Genomic DNA, 10,605 nt, shown 5'->3' with positions numbered 1-10,605 from the left:
TTTTCTCTTCTCTTCTCCTCTCCTCTCCTCTCCTCTCTCCTCTCCTCTCCTCTCCTCTCCTCTCCTCTCCTCTCCTCTCCTCTCTTCTCTTTTCTTGAGAAAGAGGGTACATAGGGAGGCACAGAAGGAGAGGGAGAGAGAATTCTAAGCAGGCTCCATCCTCAGCATGGAGCCCCCACACGGGGCTCAACCCCAGCTCAGTCCCACAGCTGTGATAGATAATGACCTAAGACGAAATCAAGAGTCAGGCACTTAACCTAGGGTGCCACCAAGGCGCCCCTGCCTTTATTTTAAGTCGCCCCCGGGATTTAATAGAATGAGTCTAGGTTTGCATGGAATCAAACAGAAGAAGCCAAATAGCAGAATCAACTTTTGATGCAGAAGACAATAGAAAAAGCAGATCTGAGGGCCCAGCCAGCAATAGTAGCCTCCATTTGCTGAATGGTTCTAGGCCTGGTTCCTGCTAAATGCTTTAAGGTTCATATCTTTGCAAAACATTATTATATGCATTTCTAAAATTAGAAACCTGAGACTCAGAGGAGTGGCTTGCACAGTCAGTTTCTCTCCACCATCCTACAACTCTCTGATGTGATCTGTGCCTCTAAATCTGCTGAATAAAGAAAGCTTGAAAATTAAGTTAATTCATGTAGTAGATTAGGCTCATTTTCTTTTGCTGAGATCAGCAAACATCAAGAATTGCTACTCATGGGTTTTCAGAAAACCTTCACATACATGGAGAATGTTACTAAAATACATGCAAATCTTAAGTCCTTCATGTTTCTATTGCTGTACTGTCTCCCAGCCCTTTGGCTCTCTGAAATCATTCTTCAGAAATCTCTCTCTGTTTTTCTGCTCCTGCTTAGTTAAGATCAATTCTCAGTGAAAGCATGCTGTAGTCTTAAACATGTTGTTGTTGCTGCTGCTGCTTTTAAGTTTATTTATTTATTTTTGAGAGATAGAGAATGAGAAAGAGAGAGAGCATGAAGGAGGGACCGAGAGGGAAACAGGCTCTGCACCGTCAGCTTAGAGCCTGATTCAGGGATTGAACTCATGAACTGTGAGATCATGACTTGAGCCAAAATCAGAAAATGGTCGCTTAATAGACCGAGACACCCAGGTGAACCTTAAACAAGTTCTTGCGCTTTTGTCTTTCTCTGGTCCCTTCCCTATTTTTGTTGCCAATAATGAACAATTGTCTTTCTTTCTGGTTGGCTACAGCAAATCCTGTCCTTGGTATCTCACAGTCAGTTACTATGTTAAATAGTATCTTAACTGTTTCAGGCAAGTGTCTGGATGTTTCCCATGATTTACCAACATGCTTGCTGGTAAGAGCAAGAAGGTGTTCAGGTAGGAAATTTTAGAGAGATTAGGTTTTCCTGTTTACATAGTTTAGGCAGTAGTTCTATCTTGACACACTGGCTTTTATTTTGGTAATACATCAGAAGTGGATTTTATTTTAGTCACTTAGCTATACTAGTGTGCTATGACACAGTTCAAAGGAGTAGGATTTCTTCTTTTTTCCCTCAGGCAATAGAAACACAAAAGAAATCGTGAGCCTAGTTTGAATTGAAATTGAAAGGCTCCCCCTCCCCCACTCTTCTTCTGCTTGGTTTCTGAGGCCCAGTATAAACCCTTTATATCTATCGACCTGTTACCTTTGTGAGCTGTTAGCCAGCCAACTTATGGTCTCAGTCAGCATTTTAGGCCAGAATCGTGTTGATATCAAATTTTGCTTACGGATACAGATTGTTCTTGAACAAATTGTGGGAACAAAGGGCTTTGTTTAATCTTACACTCTGCTTGTGGTTTATAGGTGTTAAAAACATTTTCCCCAATAAGGGAACACCCAAAATACATGTCATTAGCACTTTGGCAATTATATAATAAAAATGAATGGATGGATCGTTACTCTGGGCAATTCTAGAACTTAAAAACATTAGACTCTCCAAAAGCTTATCTACTGCCACTTTGAGTGTATTTCCATGTGTCCAGAGTAAAGATTATTTTATGTACTGTAGTATTCACTACCAAAATGTGATATCTAGGCAATGTCTTACATGATACTCAAGAAAGAAAGAAAGAGAGAAAGAAAGAGAGAGAGAAAGAAAAGAAGAAAGAAACAGAAAAAAGAAAAAGAGAAAAAGAAAGCAAGAAAAGAAAAAGAAAAACTTTCCAGATAATTTGATTAGGCTTGAAGACAGCTTGTTATTTCAGAGATTTAAAAAATTTATTAGATATGAGTCATTATTCTAGGAAAATAAATTCAACTGGCCACTGAAAAGAAGGTAAGAATTGACTAAAGGAGCAGTTTGGTTCTTAAGGATGATTCTTAATGAATTAAGAACACTCAGGGAGTAAAAAAGGAGGAACACAGAAAAAGATATTGCTATCTGAATAATAGAATAGAATAGGATTTTGTAGTAGCATTTTCTGTAATTTGCTCCAATCTGATTGAAGAGGCGATTCCATAATGATTTTAATTCATGTTCCCGCTCAGTAAGTGTTTCAGAGAAGGCTTATATAATTGGAAATAGGTCAGCCAGTGTTAGTTAGTGATTTACAATTGTGGAACACATTCTCATCAAAGTAGGTCAGGTCAGTGTCCTGCTAAGCACGATTCCATTTGTGCAAGGAGCTCAGCTCTCACAATGCACATCTATGTGTCATGTGAAACAAGGAAGAAAAAAAGTTGGGGGTCACATAGAGTGCTTTCCAAAGTGATGAAATATGAGTTGCAATCCATTCAGTGGGTTTGGGTAGAATTATAAGACTAGCCAGTTGGACTTCAGGCAGGGATAGTAACTTAAAAATTGACTTTAAAGCAGAGTATCACTACTGTGGCATCAAATACTTCAAAAGTCTAGCGAATGAGGTAATCTAGGGGGATGTTTAATTAGCTGCTATCAGTAAATAAAACACCTCTTAGGGCAATACATGGTTGAAAACAAACACAAAAAAGCTGAGATAATAATAAAGTACTGGACAAGTACTTACAATTGCTTTAGAACCAACAACATTGATAAGTAAATTTGATATTCTTATTTACTGCAATTTACCAAATCTAGATGACATCAATTGTAAGGTTCATCCCAATTTCAGAGATGTTAGCTCACGGGAGAAGGAAAATGTCCGTTTTATGAAAAATGTCCTTCGATCAGGAGACACTTTTGACATCCCGGCCCCTGTAAACACACGTCTTTGCTATTGTAAGCAATAAATTATACTGCTGGGAGAATGTTATCTTGCTTATTCTTGTCCTTAATTCAGAAAGCATTTCTTATTAGATCATACGGATTGTATGGATCATGCCATGAAGCTGAGTCAGGGGTGATCAAAAGTCGCAAAGCACATAACCTGTGTGCCAAGTATTATGCCTCACCTTGGAGGGGGGCGTCCCTCCCAGTCCAAGGATCACCCTCTATCCTTCTGCAATACTGATTGGGTACATTTCCAGGAACCAGCAAGATGTAGAACCCTACATTTCCAGTCAACTTTAATATTCTTAAGGTGCTGGGGAAGAGATAGAATGGTACTGTCTTCCTTGTGTCTTCTTAATGCATAGACATCAATGCCTTGTCAGGGAGGGGCCTGGACATGGCTGCTCAGTGGCAGTTCAGTATTTGGTTGGAATGAGAAATTATAATGGATCAGAGGCTCTGGTTCTCCTGATTACCTCAATGATGGCCCCCACCATTTTATTCATATAGGCTTGGGGACTCCTTGTCTACTCGGTGGCCGGCATTTAGTTCCCCCAGATGGAGGTGAGAGGGACACAGCACTAGGAAGACTAAATGTTTACACCTGGTTGGCACATGTAGCCTTTAGAACACCAACTTTTTCAGACTCTTCTTAACAAACCATAGTAAGTATACAGTACACGTCTTGTCAACACTATTCTGAAAAAGTTAGTGCATGTGGACAAGAAAGACGAGACAAGTAAGACTGTCTTTGTCTTATTCTATAGCTAGAGGTTTCCTTTAGGAAGGACATTTCTTAGAAAGGAAGGAAGCCAAGAGCAAATGTTTTGGATGTCTATATGACTAGATGTCTTAGCACTTTTCAATTTACCACAAAAATAAACATTTTGGATGATAGTAACTGAACATATTAGATTACATATTTGTGTTTGCCACTGAAGTCGAATTAAAATCTGTTCTGTAATTTACGAGGAGAAAGAGTTAAAAGCCTATATTCTGATCTGTTTTTGAAATGGTTAAAGTATTGCTCTGGACCATAAAACCAGGACCGTGGTTTGGAAACAATCTTTGATGTTATCTGAAAATCTTCAAAACAAAATGCAAGTGTGGCCGTATTTTTTTTTTTTTTTTTTAGCTGATCTGCTGTACATGTATTTTAGTGTCTGTGTGTCTGACTGCGCTCAGATGTGGGTAAGCAGCGGGGAGGAAAAAATAATGTTTCTTTACTCTGTGGATAAAAAGACTTCAAATTACGTGCATCTCACATTCTTTGGTAATCTGCCCCACATTCTGCACCATGATGTGGGCTAGATACTGCTAATTTGGTGTTTATTTCTTGGGGGAAAACAAGCTTTGAAGAGAATGCTGATACAGATAGGTGGTAATTTCTGAGCTGTGTGAAGAGAAATCGGTGATAACTCTCAATGAAGACCTCAAGGAGATTTCATCACAGTTACGGTGGCTACCCCTAAAAGCAATTGATTTGGGGAATCCCAAATTGTGTCCTCCCTGGCCATTATTGAGACATCAGTATCTACTCTCATTTTTTTTTTTCTTTTTCTGCTGAAAGCCATTGAGCTAGGAGGTACCATGTAGGCACCAAAGAGCTGAGCAAGGACTTTCAAATATTCATACTAAAGTCTTTGTAAGAAAGCTTAGAGAGGAGGACTATATTCTGAGGACATCAAAGTCTCACATTTTACCTTCAAATGTTTGTAATCGTTTGTTCTTGATGCCATACATAGGTGTTAATATAAAAATAAAATTTTTCCAACTTTTTACATGTAAACATGTTCACCCACATCACTTTATGTAAATATGATAACTTATACATGCTATTTTAATATAATTTCCTCTCCCATTTTCTTTTTTATTTGCTTCTTTCACCCATAGTCACCTCCTACCCCCTAAATTCAGGTTGATAACTTAGTGTGTGTCTTCTTATGTTTTTTATGTGCTCATAGAATCATATACAACATGTATTTATTGATGTGTATGCACAATACACATGTGAATATGTTATATATGTATATATATATACTATACACATGTATAAGCAAACACATACATAGGTCTTTGGTTTTTTGTCTTTTATTTTGCAAAAATAGGATTATTTAATACATACTTCACTGAATCTGGCTTTATTCACTCAATAACACCTTGTAGAAGTTTCTCTAAATCAACTAGTTACCTTCTGAAATCTTCCTCACTCTTTTTAAAATTTTTTAAATAAAGAAATTTTAAGTTTATTTCTTTATTTCAGAGAGAGAGAAAGAGAGAGAGAGGGAGAGAGAGCAAGGGGAGGGGGAGAGAACACAAACAGGGGAGGGGCAGAGAGAGAGAGAGGGAGAGAGGGAGAGAAAGAATCTCAAGCAGGTTCCATGCTGTCAATGCAGAGCCCGATGTGAGGCTTGAACCCACTAACTGAGAGATCATGACCTGTAGCCAAGATCAAGAGTTGGACACTTAACTGACTGAGTCACCCCGGCATCCCATCTCGTCATCTCCTCCTTCTCCTTCTTCTTCTCCTTCTCCTCCTTCTTCTCCTCCTCCTCTTCCTCCTCCTCCTCCTCTTCCTCCTCCTCTTCCTCCTCCTCCTCCTCCTCCTCCTCTTCCTTCTTCTTCTTCTTCTTCTTCTTCTTCTTCTTCTTCTTCTTCTTCTTCTAAATTACTACACAATGTTTCATGACATGGATATATCACAGTTAACTCAAGCATTCCCTATTAGTCGCCTTTCCCTCTATGTATTTTCATGGCAATAAATAAATGAGTGAATATATATATGTATATGCATATGTATAATGATAAACGATGCTCTCCTCGGGGCTAGAATGGGATTGCTGGGTTAGAGACTTCACATTTTTTTTTAATTTTAATAAGTGGTGTAAGATTACTTTCCAAGAAAGCATGTTTTAGGTCACAATTTTACCACGTTAATTTACATTAAAGTAGACACAAGTTTCTAAATACTTGCTCTTCACTGTGTGACCTGTGGACCAGAAGCGTTGGCATTGCCTGGGAGCTTGTTAGAAATGCAGAACCCTAGTCTTCCTCAAGATTTACTGAATCAGAATCTGCATCTTAATAACATCCTGGGTGATTCATACGCATTTTACCATCTGAAAATCACAGACTTTTTTATGTTTATTTATTTATTTTTGAGGGAGGGAGGGATGGGCAGAGAGAAAGAGAGGGAGAATCCTAAGCGGGCTTCGTGCTGTCAGTGCAGAGCCTGACGTGGGGCTCAATCCCGCGAACCATGAGATCATGACCTGAGGTGAAATCACGAGTCGGATGCCTAACCGACTGAGCCACCCAGGCACCCCTGAAAAATTAGTTTTAAATCACTCGCAATCTGTGTTAAATTGGAAGGGGGTATATATTTACAGACTTCTTCTTTGGGAGGATAATCAAGAAATCAGTAATAGTAGTTGACTCTTGCCAGTAGCCCTGTTGGAACAGCAGACAGGACTGGGATGGAAACTTGCTTTTTGCCATATATTTGTGTAATCCTGGAGCTTCTCCATGTGAATTTACTATCTATTTAGGCAAATTTTAAGAGCAGCTTCTTGCCAATATAACAATTACTTTCCACTCTCAAAACTCCAGGGAAATAGAAGCTCTGTGGCTCCATGGGTACTCCACACACACTACTGCTGGTTTTGTCATGTTAGTGCACACTAGTTTAAGAAGCGTGGTGGGAAAGGAAAATTCTCCAAGCCACATAGCTTGTTTTTGAGGATATGAGAATGTAATGATGTCACTGGGGATTTCTTTGTGGAGGGAGCATTTGACAGAGCAGGCGGAGTGAGTCAGTGTCATAGGGTACCTTCACTCTTTTTCTGCAAATTCCCCTAGTTGGAACTGTGATCACATCCCGGTGTTAAGTTTGCAATGATATATGATTTCCCAACACCAGAATATTGCACTAAAAATGTTGCAACTTATTCAATTTCTTAATATGTGAAAGTTCTCAGGTTTCTTGCAAATCTCTGAGAGGGGACAAGCAGGTGTGGAAACTCAAAGTGTCAGGGTCTACACTCATCTGCTGATACCAAGAGGGGAGAGGTGGAAGAAGAGTAGCCATGTCTGCCTCTTAAGGTTAGAAATGGAGCCTCCCCACCACCGTGATGGTCCTGGAAATCCTCCTAGGACAAGAATCCCCCTCTATCTCAGTGATCCATTGTATATGCAACTTAATCATAGGAAACATATTTTTAAAGTTTATTTATTTATGTTGAGAGAGAGAGAGATCAAGACCAGGGGAGGGGCAGAGAGAGAGGGAGAGAGAGAGAAGCTGAAGCAAGCTCCACACTCAGCACAGAGCCTGGCATGGAGCTCAATCTCACCACCGCCAGATCACCACCTGAGCTGAAATCAAGAGTCAGATGCTTAACTGACTGAGCCACTCACGTGCTCTAATCATGGGAAACATTTCACACAGGCAAAACTGAAAATATATGGAAATTCTACACAGGCTCTGAAGGTTAAAATACATGAATCTTTTTGTTCTTTTTATTTTGAAGTTTATTTACCTATTTTGAGGGAGAGAGAGCATATGCACACAAACTAGGGAGAGGCAGAGAGACAGTGAGAGAAAGAATCCCAAGCAGGCTCTGTGCTAAGGCGGATGAATCATGAACCCATGAATCATGAGATCATGCCCTGAGCCAAAATCAAGAGCCAGACGCCTAATGGACAGAGCCACCTAGGCATCCCCATGAATCTTTAAAATCTGGTTTCTCCAGGTGTCACTACCTTATAGGGTCCAAAGGCTTTATGTTAAGAAGAATACTTAACTTCTTTGGCTCCTGAACCTACCCACTCTGTCAGGACCACTGGTCTCATGGAAGATGTTGCATAAGTATTTGAGGGAGTCTTTGGGAAGACTGAGATGGTTCTTATCTGTGCTCACAAACAAATGAGGCTGCCCAGCAAAGAATCTGCCATTTCTTACTTTTCACTGGGTGTTGCCCCTTTGCTCTGCGCATCACTGCTCCTGCCAGGAATGTTTATCCTCTATGGAGTATCCTTCTCTGAGGGTCACCAGCTGCATCTGGGACCCTGGAGTCCTAGGGTGTATGTGGAGGGGTCGTGGAGGAGATTGAAGCTGTGTGGCATTTTAGACAGGAGGAAAGAACTTTTCCTTTTGGTGGCATTCTCTTTTATTTAATTAGTTAATTAATTAATTATTTTAAATTTAATGTTTATTTTTGAGAAAGAGACACACACAGAGCACAAGTCAGGGAGGGGCAGAGAGAGCGGGAGACACAGAGTCTGAAGCAGGCTCCAAGCTCTTAGTCATCAGCACAGAGCCCAATGTGGGGCTCTAGCCCAGGAACCCCAAGACCATGACCTGAGCCGAAGATGGATGCTTAACAGACTGAGCCACTCAGGTGCCTTTGGTAGCATTCTCTTTTAGAGGCTCCTTGTCCCAGGGTTTTAGTGAAACAGCCCTTTTAGCCTTTACTTACAATCCTCTCTTTCCTGAGGCCATAGGCACAAGAGGGCTTTGCCAGATGACAAATCCAAACATCAGAACGCACACTGTGGCCATGACATTGTTACTGAATCTAGCTGCTCTTGCTCCTAGACTCAAGATGCACTTTATCTCAAGATTTTTATCTTCTGTATTTGGGCTTCTGACTTCCAGATTAAGGCTCTGTTACGGTTTCTGTTACACTCTCCGTGGAAACTTTAGTTTCACAAGAAATAATAAAAACTGATTGCACTTCTCTGGGCCCTGTTACCTAAACAAGAGCATTTCATGGCTAAGCAGATATCATCGACTCAACTCTTTTTTTTTTTTTTTTAATTTTTTTTTTTATTTATTTCTAGGAGAGACAGAGAGAGACAGCATGAGCAGGGGAGGGTCAGAGAGAGAGGGAGTCACAGATTGAAACAGGCTCCAGGCTCTGAGCCGGCAGTCAGCACAGAGCCCGACGCAGGGCTCGAACCCACGAACCGCGAGATCATGACCTAAGCGAAAGTCGGACACCTAACCGACTAAGCCACCCAGGTGTCCCAATCATCGACTAAACTCTTGAGGGGCTTGCAGGGACAGGGACCCAGCCAGTTGCTCAATTATTGTCTCCATGGTAAGGCCAGTCCTACCTAGTCTTCAGCCATTTCTTGCTGTCTCTAGTGTTGTATCCTGTGCAGGAAAGAGCACCACACTTTGCCTCACAGGGAAGTTGAGGGAGATTGTTCTCCATTCTCAGGTCCCATGATGGCCCAGAACTGTTGCCCTCGTGCAGCCCAGCTGTGAGGTTGTTTGGTGCTGGTGGGCAGGTGTGAGGACAGGGATGGGGAACCAGAGGATGGGAGGCGAACAAGGGGAGTGCCTTCACCCAGAACACCGCTAGAATCAGTAACAAGGTTTTCAAAAGATACATTTATTTTCCTAGGGGTTACTTTATTTCCCCCAAGAATAAAGGGAATGTGACGGTAGCCATAGAAGGGGACAGTGTGGGCATGGGGATACATCTTCTCACCATGTTCTTCTGTCTCTGGGAATTTCTGTGAGAAGAAGGGAGAACTTCAAAGTGAGTCCACAGCTAATTTGGAAATTTGGAAATAGATCCATCAGCTGTGGTTTCTAGAACAATAGTTTGATCACAACTGATAAGGGAGTAGATAGTAATCACCTCTTCAGTGGCCTTGTTGTGTTCTTAGTCATAGAGGGGAGGATGGCTGCAGGAAATTCTGCTGACTTTTCCATTTTAACTTAGTCTTGCAGGTAAAATTGAGAGTTAGGCAAAAGTTGCATTGCTAGACAACCACCTAATGCAAAGGAATGTGTGGGCAAATGCATTGACAGGTTGGTGATGTTTGTGTGCTTATTCTTAGACCTGTCCTAGGTTACCACTTCCAGGTTTCCTCAAGGCTTAGCCTCGTCCCATGCATGTGTTTAATATCTCCCTTCTATCCTTCCATGTCTAGTATGGGTGGGAGATGCAGGCGATAAGACAACAGGCTGTAGCGGGGGGTGTACGTCTGATCTTGGTCAAGCTGTGCACTCTGGTGGGGGGCTCAAATGCTTGGCAGCCTAGAATTGCAGAGCAATGGCTGGAGAATGTTGGCTGCAGGTTGTCTTCCTTCTTCAGATTATTTTATTTTTTCATCCACATGGTTTGAGTGTCCAGATATGCTGAGGAAAGCCACATCAAGTCTGCTGTACATGAGTGGGCAGCTTGTGTACTGCAAAAATGCAACTAGTTAAGAGGAGAATGGGGGCTGAACTATATTCACTAACTGGTTCTGTCCTGACATGTGCTGTATGAATCTGAAGGAAGGGATGTCTCCCAGAAGGGATGTCTTGTGGGGAGTCACACAAGGTGTTGTAGGAGCTGGTTGTGGCCCTGTACATATGGTTTTAACTGTGAAGCATTGGGTTTGGATTTGGCTG

Source organism: Hyaena hyaena, unplaced genomic scaffold, assembly GCF_003009895.1.
Source record: "Hyaena hyaena isolate Hyena2069 unplaced genomic scaffold, ASM300989v1 scaffold_310, whole genome shotgun sequence".
In the NCBI taxonomy this organism is placed as follows: domain Eukaryota; kingdom Metazoa; phylum Chordata; class Mammalia; order Carnivora; family Hyaenidae; genus Hyaena; species Hyaena hyaena.
The sequence above is the reverse complement of the archived record's forward strand: the minus strand, read 5'-3'. Positions refer to the sequence as shown.